Below are 18730 nucleotides of genomic sequence, written 5' to 3' on the forward strand. Positions count from 1 at the left end.
TTCCTGACAATGGGCAGACCTACGCCACCTTCATGTGAGGACAATGTCTAGGTGTCGTGACGACTTTGAAAAACAAGTTCAACACTCAGTAAATTCCCAAATGCAGCTTGTGGAATCGTAGTAATACTAATGGGCATTGGTAGCACATAGTCGAAATGGTTTAATTTTGGAGATAAGTAGATATTAAATTTACTGTGTCCTCTGGATTGTGCGTCGCATCGCTGCACGTATTTCTTGTAACAGCTGACGTTATGTGATCGCCGCAGTATGTTGAATATGACCATGGAAGTGTACCTCTAGATATTTGAACGTGGGTGTTTTAGTGAAGGGCACTGTCGTTTCTGGGGCCAGTTCCCTGCCCACATACAAATACTTCATCTTCCACAGACTGATGATACTACCCGCCACTGTACTGTACTATTGACGCCATCGCAGCACCGTCTGTATGTCGTTCCCTGACCTGATCAGAAATACGACATCGTCGGCATATGCGCAACATCCGAACATTGCAGTCGATAAAAAAACTTCTTCTAAGCATCAACTAACACCATCTGCAGCTGGCTGAGGGCTACTACAAACAGAATAGTGGACAAGGGTCATCCTTGCCTCATAGAACGCTCGGTAGAAGTGGGTTCTGTGTTCCATGACCACATGCAGAAAACTATGATTGACGCAACAAACGCGCCTACGAAGTTGCAAGCCGAAACCAGTGCGATCACGTCCATGTAAGGTCTCAACGCCGAGTGAACATTGCTCTTTCCACCAAGGCATGTTTTGTCGACATGTATGGTATCCTTGACCGGTGTGCAAACAGGCGCAGAGGATGTGCGTGAAAAGCTTATAGAGTGTAAAAAAGTGAAGGGCAGATTATCCTGCAGGCGCCGCCCACAACCATGTTTATGCACAGGGATCATGATGCCTTCTGTAAATTTGGTAGGGACTCAGGTGGGTGTTATAAGTTCTTCATACATTCGGATGCATGTTGCGCCCGTGAGACTTAAAAAGGAGTGGAAAAATTCAGTATGGAGCACATCAGGCCCAAGCGATTTGCGGCAAGCGATTTTTTTTAACGCATCACTGTTCAAGACCATATCCAATCCATCTGGGATAATGTCTGGCGTAAGTGTGTCCTCGGCCTGCACAGACATGGTTTAGCATTTCTGAAAGTCCTGCGTCGCTTCGTGGGCCCTCAGCATAGAAAGTGCAATAGCATCAGGTGAACACTTGGGCAATATCTATTTGTGTCACAGCTTGCCTTCCGTCTGCCGTTTCGACTGGCATAATGTGTATAATTTTTCGCTGACATCTGTCCCATACTATGTGATACAGATTGTCTTGTATTCTTGCACAGACTCTGACGCCTTCCAGTTGCACCGCAGTGAATTGGAGCAAGCATGCTTTAAGGCACTGGACGGCCCGTTGACGGTCTGTTGATGGAGATTACATTGCCAATTCCCTTAATAGCGTGTAATAATATTTTGAAGTCGTCCATTGACAACCAGACATATCTCTGCCATAGCCATTAAATGCCCTGCCACAGGACTATGGAACTGTAAACTCGCTAGATTCGGTGCCAGGTATCCTCAGTCTGAGGATAACAGGCCTCATCGCAGATGTGGGGAACGTTTTCGAAGCAAGGCAATGGTGCCGAAACGAGTTTGGTGATCAGTGAAAGCCACTGGCCATATGTCATCACCAACGGACGCTGCACGGAGCCCTCGAGATATATACAATCTAAGTAAATGGCCAAGTGGCTGGTAAGGTACGTGTACCTGCGATTGTCTGCGTGTTGCAGGATCCAGGTGCTTTTCAGCGCGAAGTCCCACGCCTGTGAATGCAACACTTGTCAGGGGACGTCGTGTGTGTATTGGTCCTCGGGCTGTAGAACACAGTAGAAATCGTGACGTACTATGAGATTACCTCCTCAGGGCAGAAGACGGTCATTTCTCGACTCACCGACGAGACTGATGACGCCTAAACGCACCAAACGGACTGCTCCGACCATCAGCGCAACACCACCCGCCGGTGGATGGTAAGTACCTTCCCATAACAGTATGGCCACGCCGTCACTACCGTCGCCAGCAGGTAAACTAAAAGCGTCATAGCCATAAAAGTCTAATCTTATGACTCATCTCAATTCTTGGACAAAAACGATATCCGAGTCTACCATCAAGAGCATATCCCTTAACATTTGTGCCTTTACTAGGGTGCAAATGTCATTGATGTTAACAGTAACTATGAAGTATACTTGTAACATTGCAGTTAATTAGGTGGTCTGGGAATGGGGTCGGCATCACTATGATCTTGGATTGATCGTCGTCCTATCAGCAGGGCAGCCAATGTGAAAATTAAAAGTCACCTTGTGTGTGGGGCCCGTCTGATGCAGCATCAGTGAGGGGCATCGGTTGATAATCTGTCTCCAGCTTCCCATCGTTCAGTTCAGTCTTGCACTGAGTATTGTGGGATGAGTTCCGCCTGTTTGTGTGCAGTAGTCTCAGCAATCACTGCTGCAATCATCCTGCTGCATAGATGGCTCCGTCTCACCGCAATGCACTTAGTGTTGCAGGTGAGGCGATGGCGGCTGTGTGATGGGAGTGGCTGCATCTAATCCAGATGAGAGTGACGTGCTGGGGTCATCCTTCTCCACCAGCTGTGCACCTCCATCGTGCAGCCCTTCTTCTGTGGGCAGCTGTTTCTTCTAATGCCATTTTGGGGACATCTGTTTGGTTGGTGCGTCTCCGCATCGGACGTGGGTCCATAGTCGGTAATAACCTGTTGATAGTCCAGTTTCAGTTTCATAGAAAGGTCGACTGCACCATCACTTGTTTCTGACCCAGGTATATTTGGTGGGTGACAGGAAGGGGATGCTACTGGATGAACTGTGACTCCTGCAATATGTGATCGAGGGCAGAACTCACAGTCATCTGAGATGAGGGCCGGTTGTAGTCGACATCCACATCATTCCTCAATGCTTCTACACGCGTGGGAGGGAGGGACAATACCTGTGACGAGAATTCTGTGCTGCGGGAGGTAAATGCACGAGACTTCTCTGGAAGTAGTCCAAATGGACATATCCTTCTTGTCCACAACCAGAGCAGGTCCTCGGTTGTCCGTCATAAATGACGACTGAGTGACATCCACCGAAGGACACATAAGAAGGTATGTGTGTTCGGGGCACAATACGAATTTAACGAACTTCACTGAGTATGGCATACTCAGTTTTCTGTTTTCACTCCACATGGCTACGAACTGAGCCATAAGGCTACAAAGCGCCCATGGCCCGAGCCGCAGGGACATCAAAGGGGAGTTCAAACAGTGAAAATTTTCGAACATCCCTTTGATGTACCTATGGCTCTGCCGATAGACCAGGGTTATCAATCGTCACCACGTTCACGTTCACATACAATGGCAAGGGTATAATTGATTCGTGGATCTGTGTAGCAGCCTATAAAAAGCTACTTCGACTATGAGCACGAGATATACCGTGCTGGAGACAACAGACAGATGAATTTCTAGCAGATCTTGTGGTTCTAAGTGCACTACATTACACAAAAAACGTTGGATTTCATGAACTTTGGGTTGGTTGTGTAATGTGTTGAATGTTTGCTTGATCGTCGCCTTTCGGTACAACGCTGCGTGCAAGTAAACAAACACTCGCCAGTGGAGTGCGTCTCGGAGCGCTGAAACATCCGTGCTGCTTCATAGCTGAAGGCCAACTAGCCCTAGACCATGGGGATTTTATCGCACTGAAAAGAGAACGCCCATCGTTTCCTGCTGGCGCCCTGCTGCCTATCGAGAAGCAGGTGGAAAGGGACTCCTTCCGGCCGCCCTACGGTTGATAAGGAGGCGGGGACGAGACGATGCTGAAACCATAATATCGTAGAAATAGTATCTTATGAGCGCTGCCACCAGCCTTGTAGCCTTTTTTAGCACGGACGAATGCATAAGGAATGCCTGCCACAGGTGCTAGTTACTGGTCACAAAATTTCTCGAGCCAGACGCCAAATGACAAAGAACTGTATCTGGTTGGCTGAACTGTAGATGGAGGAGGGGGTCACAATTTGTTCTAGATGTTTCTACCCAGCTGAGTATGAGCTGAAGGCGGTTGGCTAACAGCTTCCTCAGTTTCAGAGTGGGAGGTATTGTTTTTGTAACGGGTACAGTGATTGGCCACAAGGAGAGTTACTGCTAAGAAAACGACGTTTACTCTAAACTGGGCTCTCCGTAGCGAGGGTACTCTCTGGCCGGTGTCGGGAAGACGCACCTCTCTCGATAGCGTTTTGAGACATTGCTGGCAACGAGTCACACAGGAATCTCATGATTAGGTTCGAAAGCGCTGATTTCGGCACTGGGAACGGCATCATTCGTTTATCTGTGAGCAGGGAAAAGAATCTGTGCTTCTTTGTGGATTTGAGCATTACGAAGAGCTTCTTTACGGCCACATATTTGAGTCAAGCCTCTGGTCCTGGGTTACGAACAAGAAGAATTCTTTATCCGTTTCCGGCGTTATACGGAAGCAGCTTGGACTCCCGGTTTGCGGACGCCATCCTCTGTGTAGTCAAAATTTTTAGCTTCGCAACCCACTCCGTCTGCAGGACCACCGGCAGCACGGAGCAGATCGGCGTTGCAGAATTACTCTTCTCAATACTGAAGTCGGTGATATACGCGCCTTGGCTCGGCAGATAGATAGTGTTTAACAGTAACTTCCATTTGTTTGACGCTGAGCTCTTTACTTTCAGTGCCAGTCAAGGCTTTTGTAACTTCGATGCTACTCAGTGCTTCACAGAAAATGTATTTCCAGTTGTGTAATGGACAACCATCACCTGTGTGATGAAATGACGACTACGAAAATTTGTGGCGGGCAGGGAACCCGGATTTCCGAATTGTCTTGAGTGATCACCTTACCATTAGGCTATATGAGTATGCCACATGGCCCGACACAAACTTCCATGTGACGTCACCCATATGTCTACAACCAGTACTCGTATATTCATTACGTGTATTCCCTTATTAATTGAAACGCGCTTTCTGTACACACGTTCGAAGGAAGATCGCATCGCACTTCTGAACGACACAGGCACTGCAATGTTGTACTAGTGTTCCCATCGAATAAACGGTAGAGAGACGTCGAGTCAAGTCATAGATGTTTTTCCAAATTCAAATTTTGACTAACTGGTAGGAGTTGACGTTTTTGTCTATACGTGTTCAATTTATATATTTTCCTTTGAGAGTTGTTTCTATAATAAATGTCTTATCACTACTGCCGGCCGTTGTGGCCGAGCGGTTCTAGGCGCTTCAGTCCGGAACCGCGCTACTGCTAAGGACACAGGTTCGAATCCTGTGATGCCCTTAGGTTCAAATGGCTCTGAGCACTATGGGACTCAACTGCCGGGGTCATTAGTCCCCCAGAACTTAGAACTAGTTAAACCTAACTAACCTAAGGACATCACAAACATCCATGCCCCAGGCAGGATTCGAACCTGCGACCGTAGCGGTCTTGCGGTTCCAGACTGCAGCGCCTTTAACCGCACGGCTACTTCGGCCGGCCCTTAGGTTAGGTAGGTTTAAGTAGTTCTAAGTCTAGGGGACTGATGACCTCAGATGTAAAGTCCCATAGTGCTCAGAGTCATTTGACCAATTTCTTATCAGTATTTAGTTTTTCTACTTTTCCGAGGGTTGGACTCCAAGTATTGATCCTCATTAAGTTACAACGGAGTATTGTCACAGCTTTGAGAACGGATCCTCATGCTATTCACAGCTGCAGATTGTCAATGGCATTGCTATTTTAATTCACGTTTTAGACGGGGCAACAGCGTTCTGAACGTACCGTTGACAGCCGTCACACATACACATGCGAGTAACATTGAAACCTTGTACTTAAAAACAAGCGTAGCAAATTGAGCACTGCAGATATATGTGACTAACGTTGTAAGTTATGTAACAATGACGACCTACTTTCGAAAGGATTATAGCTTTATACCACTTACCAAATATACTTCCGTATGTATTTATTTTTGTAAGGTCTATAAATTTTTTTACTTTTTGCATGAGAAAAACAGTGATTCAGCATATGTAATGCCTGGCGGCTGACACACATTGAATTTTATGAGCACTAATTATAGAATCGAAGTTTAAATATGAAATGCATTTTGCTATTGTTCATCTCTTTTACGCAGTTTTACGTCTGAAGATGGATCGTCAATGGGCTGAAACTAGTGATCAGTAAAGAAATTTTAGCTTTCTTGACCTAGAATCTTTATCCACATATTTTGATAAACCACTGGTCAGCTGCCGGCTCCGAAAAATGTAAAAGGTATCACTAATTTTATCGGCATGAGTTTTTTTATTTGAAGTTCATCTCAGGATTTACCGAGAAGGCCGGACCGTTGAAGGAATGGCATTGAAAGTGACTGAGTGGGTACTTCGAGCGATGCGGCTTGGGCGTCGCTAAAGCAAGCATCAGAAGAAGCAGCCCCGGGTTTGTCTCTCCCGGACTTTAGTGAAACTTTTATCTTACGGATGAATGCCGCTTACTGTAGGGGTGAGGACGGTCCTGTTACAGGAGAGGACACACTACGTATGACTCAAGAACATTGAACCAACTAGAAAAGTCATACTCTTTACATGAATTACAGGCCATAGCGGTACTTCTTGGAATGTAAAATGTTAGATAATATCTGGATCATGCATAGTTTACATTGGATACTTATAAACAGGCATTAAGTTGAATGCGAGGCAAACCGCGGAAGACAGGAAGAACTGCCCAATGGGCAACTGGATCTGAGCCTTCCAGTTTAAGGTTCTAAACATAAAAGGATCTGGGAATCAAATGGTTTGAGACGTATAATTAGGGAAGAAACGGAGGGGAGAGGGAGGATGATGTCCAGGCAATCTCTAAAGAAGTACCTCTCATTAGCTCTATTTAAAGTAATTGCCACAGTAATTTAGGAATAGGAGGGAATACCAGAAGAAGGATGACCGATTGGTTGCCATTAAGAATAAAATCTTAAGGGGACAAGAGATCAAACTTAATTTTGTTAGCGATAACGTTCATTGCTGCTGGGTGCCAGTTAGAGATAGTCTTTCCACAGTAACCGGTTGCCTTGTGGTTAAATATTTCCATGTAACAGTGGGCGAAAATTTACGTACCGTTAAAACCAGAGCAAAAATCGGACAACAATTCATTTGGAAATGGATGGGTGCCGATATTCAAAACAGTGTAGGTAGTTGTAAGGTCTGTGCTATGTGCATATACGCACAATTTACTAAGGTCGAATGAGCAGCATTTACACCTGACGAACGTCCTTTCTAAAAATTATTCATTGATTTTGTGGGACCCTTGCCTAGATTTTTGAAAGGGGACTGTCCCAAGCGACTAAAAAACAAAGGGCCGGTGACTCCGGCATAAAAGATGCGTAAAAGAAGGGACCCGCAAAAATGCAGACCAACATCTCTGACATTGGTTTGCTGCAGAATCCTTGAACATAGTCTCATTTCGAATTTAATAAATTGTCTTGAGACCGAGAAACTTATGTCCATGAGTCTGCATGGTTTTATAAAGCACTGCTCCTGCGAAACTAAGCTTACCCTTCTCTCACATGGTGTACTACGAACTATGGATGAAGGGTAACGGGCAGGTTCCACATTTCTAGATTTCCGGAAAGCATTTGACACTGTGCCCCATTGCCGGCTGTAAACGACGGTACGAGCTTATGTAATGCAATCTGTTGTGACTTAGCAAGACAGCCAAGCCACAACGAGAGGGAGCCGAAAGGCACTCCTTAAGCTCACGCAGATTGGCGTGAGGTCTGGAACAGTTAAAAGGAAATGAGAACTTAGAAAATGGACGCAGTTGCTGTAATACTTAACTTTAATCCACAATTGTAGAACATCTCTCGTTACGGTACATCTTCATAATATTAATTATCAATTGAATACGGCGCCTTGATAGGTCGTAGCAAATGTAGCTGAAGGCTATGCTAACTATCGTCTCGGCAAATGAGAGCGTAGTTGTCAGTGAACCATTGCTATGAACGTCGGCTGTACAACTGGGGCGAGTGCTAGTACGTCTCTCTAGACCTGCAGTGTGGTGGCGCTCGGTCTGCGATCACTGACAGTGGCGACACGCGTGTCCGACGCATACTAATGGACCGCGGCCGATTTAAAGGCTACCACCTAGCAAGTGTGGTGTCTGGCGGTGACACCACACAATCACAGATGTGGGAGTGGCTTGAAGACTACTACTATTATAAAACCTAATCTGTTGTCCTCGATGGGGAATACTCATTAGGGACAAGGGTATCATTAAGTTCGCCCCTGGGAAGTGTGAGCGGACGGCTGTTGATCACAATATACTCGTACATAAATGTTTAGACGGTTCAAAATGGTTCAAATGGCTCTGAGCACTATGGGACTTAACATCTGTGGTCATCAGTACCCTAGCGACTTAGAACTACTTATACCTAACTAACCTAAGGACATCACACACATCCATGGCTGAGGCAGGATTAGAACCTGTGACCGTAGCGGTCACGCGGTTCCAGACTGAAGCGTCTAGAACCGCACGGCCATACCGGTCGGCTGTTTTGGCGGACAGGGTAGTCAGAAATAAGAACTTGTTTGATGATGATGCTTTGACTCATGGTAAAGCGCCGAAGTTGAGTGACTGTAGAGGACTTATGTTGTGTCGGCCTCTGTGGGAGCCAGAGCCGACACAAACAAGGAAGGAGAAAGTTAATATGGTCGGTAATCCCAAATCATCTGTACAAAACATTTTCTAATTAGTAGGACACTTTACTTCTAAAAAAAATATAAACAGAATTTAACTTCTCTTGATTCCTGTCCCTCCTATCTGCAAGTAAGTTACCAGTTACTACTGGGAGAACGCAGGCTAATTATCGTCTTCCTATTACTCAGTATGGGCTGCTGGTTTGAATCAGCCTTGACAGGAGTCACTAAACTCTGTCTTCCTGGAGGTGTGGCGCTACTTGGTCTTTCCATTGGCGAGCACGTTAACGCCTTCTTCATGGCGTTTGGTGGCGCTGGTGCGTTCGGTGTGCGTTCGATGCTTCAGAACTGCATATTCGTCCCCCCCCCCCCCCCCGTCCCCCAAAATGCTGCCAGTGTGTGGAGGAAATATTACGACACCGTGGGGGGGGGGGGGGGGGGGGGAAGCAGAAAAGTGGGTGTCGTGAGGTGCCGGGAGCAGCAGCTGGGCCCGCCGCCGAGTCCCCGGCCGTGCGCAGATTTTCGTCCTGCGTTCCGAATGGAACGTCGGTCGGAAAACCCCCGGAAAGGCGCCCACCCTCTTCCTGAGCTGGTACGACGAAAAACGGAGAGGGCGGCGATGATGACGACGACAATGGTGACGGCGCGGTCAACGGTAGGCGCTGGAAAGCTGAGCTCTTGCGGCAGCGAAAGCGATGTGTCCACCTCCATCGGTTCCGCAGGCTGTGCCGAAGAGGCACCAGAGGGCGGCCGCGCCGGCCGTAAGATACAGGCAGAATGTACATCAAAGGACACAAAGTCTGTGGAAGAATCCCCCATTCGACAAGTCTGGCTCTGATGGTGGCTCGGCAACGCAGCAGGACCTTGAATTAAATAGATTCAAGCGTCTAAATTTCGAAGAATCGTTCATCTCTCTCAGCGCCTGGTGCGACCAAAAATTCTGGAAAGAATAGAATCGTTAGGCGCTAAAGAATACATGCGGAGCTTGGGAGGTGCAGGTGCAGTGCTTGCTACGGTTCGCGCGTCTACCCTCCTCCCCACCGCCACCACCGTCGCAGGTTCGATTCCTTCCTCGGGAATGGATGTGTGTGTGTTGTCCTTAGCGTAAGTTAGTTTAAGTTAAATTAAGTAGTGTGTAAAGATATGGACGGATAATCTCAGCGGTTTGGTCCCATAGGAACTTACAAAGTTCCAAAAAAATTACAAAAGTTCAGTGTTCTGCTCATCGATATGACAACAAGTAGCGGCAGTAGCATCTAATTCAAAATCAGGACCAACAGAGAGGGGATAAAGGGCGTCAGCATTGGCATCCTTCAGCGTGCACTGGTGCCATATTTCATACTGATGCTGTGACAATAACACAACCCAGCACTGCAGCTGCTGAGACTTGCGTGGAGGAACGGGTCTGGATAGATGAAACGAAGACTGAAGTGGCTTATGGTCTCCCACTACGTGCAACATCCGACCAAACAGATAATGGCGAAACTTTGCCACGCCACAGATAATACCGAGCGAAACCTTCTCCATTTGGAAATAGTTACAGTGTATTTCGGACAGTAACTTGGAAGCGGAACCAATTGGTCTGTTCTGTGAATCAAATCGGCGCGAGAGCACGGCTCCAATTCCGTACGAAGAAGCGTCCACTGCCAAAACCACAGCCTTAGTAGGATCTAAATGAACAAGAGATCCGTCACTCAAGAACGTATTTTTCAGTTTCTGGAAGGCATCCTGATACTCTTTGGTCCAAACAAATGGCACATTCTTCAGGCGCAAACGATGCAACAGAGATGCGATCCGGACAGCGTTGAGTATAAACTTCCGAGAACTCACTGCAATTCCGACAAGTTCCGCGGAGCGGGGAGGTCCCCAATGGCCAGCAGATATGAGTCAAGGGGATGAACACCATGGGTATTTAGGACAAGGCCCAAGTACAGAATTTCAGACTGGAAATGAGGCACATTTGTCCAGGCGACACTTCAGACCTGCAGCTGAAAGCACTTGAAGAAGTATCTGAAGGTTACTGATATGTTCCTCTGGCGTACTCCTAACACCACAATATCGTTGAAGTAATTTGAAAAGAATGGAACTGTTGTAGTAAGCTGTTCTAAGTAGCGTTGCAATACGGCAGGTGCAGAAGCGCTGCTGAAGAGTAAAGGCAAAAATTTGAACAACCCTAAATGTGTGTTGACCACAAACACTTTCTCACACTCCTCACCTAGCGTAATATGCAACGGGTAAGTCATCTTCCGAAAAATAGCGGCCTGCACCAAGCCTGTCCATTAATTCCTCAGGGCGAGGGAATTACTGTTTGCGGATTCACAGTGGATTTAAACATATAGACGAATTCTTGCAGAAGTCTTTGATAAGATTACTGAGGCGAAATCAACTAACCCGGATAGGAGCAATACTGATAGTGTCTTGCCATTCTTTAAGTTCACTTACAACTTTACTCGAAGTGCATGAGGGACGGGACGTAGGCGGATAAACTTAGGCTGCTCATTGCCCTTCATTGTAACGTGCGCCACAAAATTATTTGCCCTGCCGAGTCCTTCAGAAAATACATCAGGAAACTCCTCAATCAGCTGAGTAACATTGTCTTTTGGGTTGAAAGAAGGAACAGTTGGACAGGGTTAAGGCACATCTTGAATTTGGTCATTAGTAGTACCTGTTGCAGGTTTACAAGAAACTACATCCATTGAATGAGAAGGTGCTTTGCGCATATGAGAGCGAACGTGGACAGTGTTTCTGTTTTCTGTTGTGAGCGCACCAGCTGTGCATGACCTGGCTTTCCACAAGCAAAGCAAGTCGCATATCGCGAAGGGCTGTTTTATCTTTTATGCGCGGAAAAGCAGCGGGGACATTATTTCACAGCGGACACACGCGTTGACATTTGTTTACCCTGGCTGCGGCGTGGCTGGCCGTTTGTGCGCAGCGGTCGGTCACTGCGCCGTACTTGTTTGTCACTTTTTGTTACACTGCGAATGGGAGCTACCTCAAAGTTTTCCACGCCACTCTCAAATGAGTCCTGATAATTTGTAACACTAATTTAGTAATTCGTAACACTTGTTTCAAAGTAGGATAGGAATGTTTGAGAATCTGTTCACGAACCCTACTGTCTGGCACATTGTACGTAGTGGTATCACAATTAATTGCATGAGTATTGTATTGTTCACAGCCACAGTGAAAACGAAACTGTCGTTTCAATCGATGAAGCTCAGTGACCCACTGACGATATCTGTCCTTGGTCTTTCTGCTATAGAAAGAACTTGTAACGTGCTGCACGAACCTGTACCTGATCCTCCTCATGATACTTTGTGAGGGCGAAAATATATCTTCAAAAACTTGCAGCTCCGAGCCACTAATCGGGAGTAACTTCTGCGGAAGGCGGTAAACTCCTGTACCGGCCACTGACAAGAAATAAAAAAGTTTCACAGTACCCCGCACTTGATATGTAGCACAATGAGCGTTGAACTGTGGGTAGTTCTCATTCCATTTCTATTGTTGTGCACCGAAAGCATGGAACGGCGGAATGCACAGACACGGTGCTGTGGATGTAGCTGGCGGTTGTGACGGAGCTGATGCAGCAGCGACTGATGCATTAATGAGCAACTGGACGCCATCATCAAATGAGACATGTGGTGGTTGTAAAACCGAATAAACTGCATTAGATCAAAGCCAGCAGCAACCGGAAGCGTGTTCACAGGTGGTGTAGGAGGTGAATTAGAGGCCATTGTAACGAAAGAAGCAAAGCAACAAAGTTATATACGATACATCACAGTATGGCTGGGATATCTGTGAGGAAATCTCATGGAAGGTGGACCCACATATTTCCTCATTTGTTGTTTCATGGAATACACTTTATAGCTTAACAACAACATTATAATTGCAGTTAAAAAAGGAATCACAACGCTCGAAATCTTTGAAAAACTTAAATAGGCTGAATTCCTTAAAAACAAATTTTAATCATTTGCAGTATTAAGAGCAGAGCTTGAAATCGGGAGTATACAGTTCCCAAATACAAGAAAGAAATTACACCAACTTGGCTTGGCTGCAAAAAGGTTCAACAAGCAATGTTATCAACAAAGTTAATTACAATGACAGCCACTAAATGTAATAACAACTTCCAAGCATGGCTAACACTTTACACAAGTAGATAACGTCCATCCAAAATACAGAAATGGTAACAAGACACGCCACTGACTGTGGCTGTTGGAAAGTCCTTAATAATGTATAAACCTTAATAAAAATCCCTTAAGCAATAAAATACACAGTCCGACAGGCCGAGCTGTTTAAATGTGATTCCTAAAAAATGGCTCTGAGCACTATGGGACTTAACATCTATGGTCAGCAGTCCCCTAGAACTTAGAACTACTTAAACCTAACTAACCTAAGGACAGCACACAACACCCAGCCATCACGAGGCAGAGAAAACCCCTGACCCCGCCGGGAATCGAACCCGGGAACCCGGGCGTGGGAAGCGAGAATGCTACCGCACGACCACGAGATGCGGGCAAATGTGATTCCTAACTGGTACATACCAGCAGAGATGTTCACAATTACCTTACAATTGGCCAAAATGCAAAATAAACTGGGAAGACATGCAATTTAAATGTGAATCCCAATTGGTACACGCCAGCTTCCCAAAATATGTAAGCTGAGAACTGCTGCAGACGGCTATCTCAGCCAACAAGGGAAAAGCAGGCAATTTTCACACTGAGTAGAGTTAGCTAATGACTGTGCACAAAACATGTTTTCTTCTCGCTTATCATGTCATTTCTGGAAACCCACCGTCTCTAATGACCTCGTTGTCGACGGGACGTTAAACACTAATTTTCTCCTCCTCCTCTGGAAACCCAGAATCTACTCTGTAGGAATCAACGTGGATTCCGGAAACAGCGATCGTGTGAGACCCAACTCGCTTTATTTGTTCATGAGACCCAGAAAATATTAGATACAGGCTCCTAGGTAGATGCCATTTTTCTTGACTTCCGGAAGGGGTTCGATACAGCTCCGCACTGTCGCTGACAAACAACGTAAGAGCCTACAGAATATCAGACCAGCTGTGTGGCTGGACTGAACAGTTTTTAGCAAACAGAACACAGCATGTTGTTCTCAATGGAGAGACGTCTACAGACGTTAAAGTAACCTCTGGCGTGCCACGGGGGAGTGTTACGGGACCATTGCTTTTCACAATACATATAAATGACCTAGTAGATAGTGTCGGAAGTTCCAGGCGACTCTTCGCGGAAGATGCTGTAGTATACAGAGAAGTTGCAGCATTAGGAAAACTCCAGCGAAATGCAGGAAGATCGGCAGCGGATAGGCACTTCGTGCAGGGAGTGGCAACTGACCCTTAACATAGACAAATGTAATGTATTGCGAATACATAGAAATAAGGATCCTCTATTGTATGATTATACGAGGGCTATCCACAAAGTACATTACGTTTCGGAATTAAAAATAAATAAAGTATTAGACACTTTTTTTATTATATACAGATGAAAGCCACACTTAAATACTACTTTTCTACATAGTTGCCATTTAAATTAAGGCACTTATCGTAGCGATAGACGAGCTTGGAAATTCCTTCGTCGTAAAATTCGGCCGCCTGCGCCTTCAACCACGTGGTTACCTCTTCTTGAAGCTGTGCGTCGTCATCAAAACGCTGCATAGCCAACCACTTCTTCATAGCTGGGAATAAGTGGAAGTCGCTCGGTGCCAGGTCGGAACTGTACGGCGGATGAGGAAACAACTCCCACTTAAAAGATTCGAGAACTTCACGAGTGGCATTTGCCGTGTGAGCCCAGGCGTTGTCGTGAATCAGCAAGATCTTTGAGCCCAACTTTCCCCTGCGCTTGTTTTGTATTGCTCTTCTGAGGTTGTGCAGAGTTTGGCAATACCTTTGAGAGTTTATTGTAGTGCTTCTTTCCAGGAAATCCACAAAAATCACACCTTTTCTGTCCCAAAAGACAGTCGCTACGTGGTTGAAGGCGCAGGTGGCCGAATTTTACGACGAAGGAATTTCCAAGCTCGTCCATCGCTACGATAAGTGCCTTAATTTAAATGGCAACTATGTAGAAAAGTAGTATTTAAGTGTGGCTTTTGTATATATTAAAAAAATTTCCAATACTTTATTTATTTTTAATTCCAAAACGTAATGTACTTTGTGGATAGCCCTCGTATGATAACCGAGCGAGGTGGCGCAGTGGTTAGCACACTGGACTCGCTGGACTCGCATTCGGGAGGACGACGGTTCAATCCCGTCTCCGGCCATCCTGATTTAGGTTTTCCGTGATTTCCCTAAATCGTTTCAGGCAAATGCCGGGATGGTTCCTTTGAAAGGACACGGCCGATTTCCTTCCCAATCCTTCCCTAACCCGAGCTTGCGCTCCGTCTCTAATGACCTCGTTGTCGACGAGACGTTAAACACTAACCACCACAACCACCACTCGTATGATAGCGGAACAAACACTGGTAGCAGTTACTTCTGTAAAATATCTGGGAGTATGCGTGCGGAACGATTTGAAGTGGAATGATCATATAAAATTAATTGTTGGTAAGGCGGGTGCCAGGTTGAGATTTATTGGGAGAGTCCTTAGAAAATGTAGTCCATCAACAAAGGAGGTGGCTTACAAAACACTCGTTGGACCTATATTTGAGTATTGCTCATAAGTGTGGGATCCGTACCAGGTCGGGTTGACAGAGGAGATAGAGAAGATGCAAAGATGAGCGGTGCGTTTCATCAATGGGTTATTTGGTAAGCGTGATAGCGTTACGGAGATGTTTAGCAAACTCAAGTGGCAGGCTCTGCAAGAGAGGCGCTCTGCATCGCGGTGTAGCTTGCTGTCCAGATTTCGAAAGGGTGCGTTTCTGGATGAGATATCGAATATATTTCTTCCCCCTATTTATACCTCCCGAGGAGATAACGAATTTAAAATCAGAGAGATTGGAGCGCGCACGGAGGCTTTCCGGCAGTCGTTCTTTCCGCGAACCATACGGGACTGGAACAGGAAAGGAAAGTAATGACAGTGGCACGTAAAGTGCCCTCCGCCACACACGGTTGGGTGGCTTGCGGAGTATAAATGTAGATTTAGATGAAAAGGAAAGGTTCAACAGTTCATAGTTCAAGGCGTGTGGAGCGCATGGAGTGAGGACATGCTCGGCGAGCGTTCCACCTATTTTCTCGTTTGTCGTGGGAGAAAGTGGTTGGAGTGCAGTGCAAATTTCTGCGCGGATAGTTAAAAGTGTAATCTGTCGCGTGACGCAATAAAGGCTAATTCGTAGTTTCGCCGTGAGAGGCCTGTTTCTCCGAGATAGTGAATGTAATCTTGCGAGCCGTGTGGCAAGTTTCGTCGGCGGAGTGGTGTCCATTGTCCCCTGGCGGCGGCGACTCGTGGAGCCTTCTGCTGTTGGTGCGGCGTGCAGCGGGCTGCTGTGACGTCGGATGCCGATTGTGCTGACACTGTGGCTGGCGGGGGGCCGACTGCGCGAGCCACAGCTGTTCGTTGCTTCAGGCGTCCCATACAGCAGCGGATCACTCAGAAGACGCCGTCTACGGAAAGCTGGCTGCAGGTATTTTCAGGTGGCGTGTGGCTAGTTTCCTCGCGATTCTTTGACCCTGGCATACTGGCACATTGCCTGAAGGAAAGCCGAGTTAATAGTGTTTACTAGGAGATAAGACTGTCTTTCAATTAAATTAGATCCAGATATCATGAGCTGGCTGTCGGTTACCAAGTACCGTCTGGTGCTGGCTCTCTCTGTCTCACTTTGTTAAGGATTTTAAGCACGTGCATATCGCATAACCGATAGGTTAAGCTCCAAGTCCGCGCTAACACGTGGACCCTGGAACATACATCGTGAGCCAAGCTGGCGTCGGCTGCATCAAACGTCGGTGAAGGTGTTCAGACGCCGAAATTAAACATTACAATAACACCAGCAGGAAACGGGAATGACAACACGCCACACAGGAGCAAGGAGCGATGAAACGAACAAGCTCAACAGGGGATGTAACATCTAGACGTACAAACATGGAATAAAAAATGATAGCAGCTGTAGTCGAAATTCTGGCGGATTTTCTAGGCGAACTAAAGCAGAAAAGGGTAGGAACCACAATTACGGCACCTGTCAGGAACAGGCATTAGCACTAGGCCAAATCAGACTTCGTGGACAAAGTGACGAACTAAGAACTGAAAACGAAAGACTGCGTAGGGAGTTAGCGACCCCAAATGCCCCTGACGAAACAGACCGAATTCAGCGTTTCGAAACGGAGATCGGTGCCGTAAACGAAGAAAATCAAAGATTACGTACTGAAAGAAGGCCAATACCACTGACTTTCGCTGCAGTCGCTGCAGGTGGTCCTGTCACAGAGTCGAAAACCAGGATTGAAGAACAAATTGAATTAGCAAAAAATAAACAGGCAACTGACCTCTTTTTTAAATCAGAGCCATAAGGGAAGTGTTCTCAGCGGGACTATCAGCAAGCAGCATTCTCCTGAAGATGGCGACCACTTGGATCGCCGAAATATCGAATCGAGTTGATTTTAGGATCCGACAGCTAACCCGAAGAGATTTTCAAGACTTATTACGCTGGGAAAGCCTTCGAAGTCACAGTTCACGGGATGATAGATTGTTTACCGGTAGGTTCGAACAACACGCAAATGGGAATTCCTGGAGGGAACGCGACCTTTTCTTTGAGGAATGCTATAGAGAGAATCTAGATAACCGGCATTCGAAGTTGACTTCACAGTGATTCTGCTGCCACCAACATACACTAGGCGTAATGATCACGAATATAAGATACGAGAAATTAGGTCTCGTATGGAGGCATATAGACAATCGTTTTTCTCTCGCTCTATTTGCCAGTGGGAGGGGAAAAAATGATTACTAGTGGCACAGGGTACCCTCAGCCACACCTCATACGGTGGCTTGCCGAGTATCTAGGTAGATGTAGATGTACGTAGCTATTAGTGTGCTCTGATACGTTTACCCAGTTCACCTGGCTTTACATCACCAAAGTAACGACAACACAGTCTGTGGAGTCTGAAAAATGTTGATCATTTTTGGGTCACCTCAATACGTTGTGAGAGTGCAACATATTTGCATCTGGGGGACTTAAACTTTTTTGCAAAGGCGTAGGCACTAGGCATTGTAGCACGACCTTTTTCTGCCCCAACGCTTCGTATGCGGAAAGGAATTTGAGGGCGGCGCTGATAGCCTACCGTAAAATGGACCAGGAAAATTGGGATTCTACTCTCCATTTGTTGATGACTGAGTTTAAGGTGACCATAAGTCTACTCCACAGATTTAGTGCTGTACTTTAGGACTGCCATCCCACTGAGTAATTTCTTGTCTATTAGCGACCTGTTAACGGAAAAACTCAATCCACATCAACTGGCTGTTCAACGGAAATGGGTTAGACGTATATTTCGACAGCACAACACCTTCAGACCCATGCAACAGTAGGGGACGGCAGCAAACCCATACCAGATACGCTATCAGGTTTTTGCTATTTATTTTCAGGGATTCATGAAAAAGGTCAAAAAACTCTTGCTCAGGTATAGTGATTTAGTGAACCCTTTGAGATTCGAAAATTTGTAACGCTGGTGATAGTACTCTTATTTGACAAGGGAAAGGGGGATACTATACATGCTCCCCTCCATGAGATTAAACCAAGTTCCAGCCCCGAGGCGTAAGTTTTGATCAGGGGACCTTAACCGATATTTGTGGGACGTGGGAGTCTATACCATAGGCAGGCACCATTATGCAACAGCATCGCTGAAGCAGACAGGTGGAGTGGTTTATGTGAGTAGAGCAGGCGTTCGTATACAGTGGAGAGAAGAGATAGTACTCTTTGGACATTTGCATGGCACGGTTGTCTCGCTCTACTGTCGCGGCCGAGTGGTTGTTTGTGAGTTGCCTGCGTTCAGATGTGTTGGAGAGGGAACAGAGTGATAATTTCTCATGTTGAAAGGGGTTACTATGGGCAGTTGGACGGCAAGGAGGAT

This window comes from Schistocerca americana, chromosome 4 (assembly GCF_021461395.2).
Source record: "Schistocerca americana isolate TAMUIC-IGC-003095 chromosome 4, iqSchAmer2.1, whole genome shotgun sequence".
NCBI classification, from domain to species: domain Eukaryota; kingdom Metazoa; phylum Arthropoda; class Insecta; order Orthoptera; family Acrididae; genus Schistocerca; species Schistocerca americana.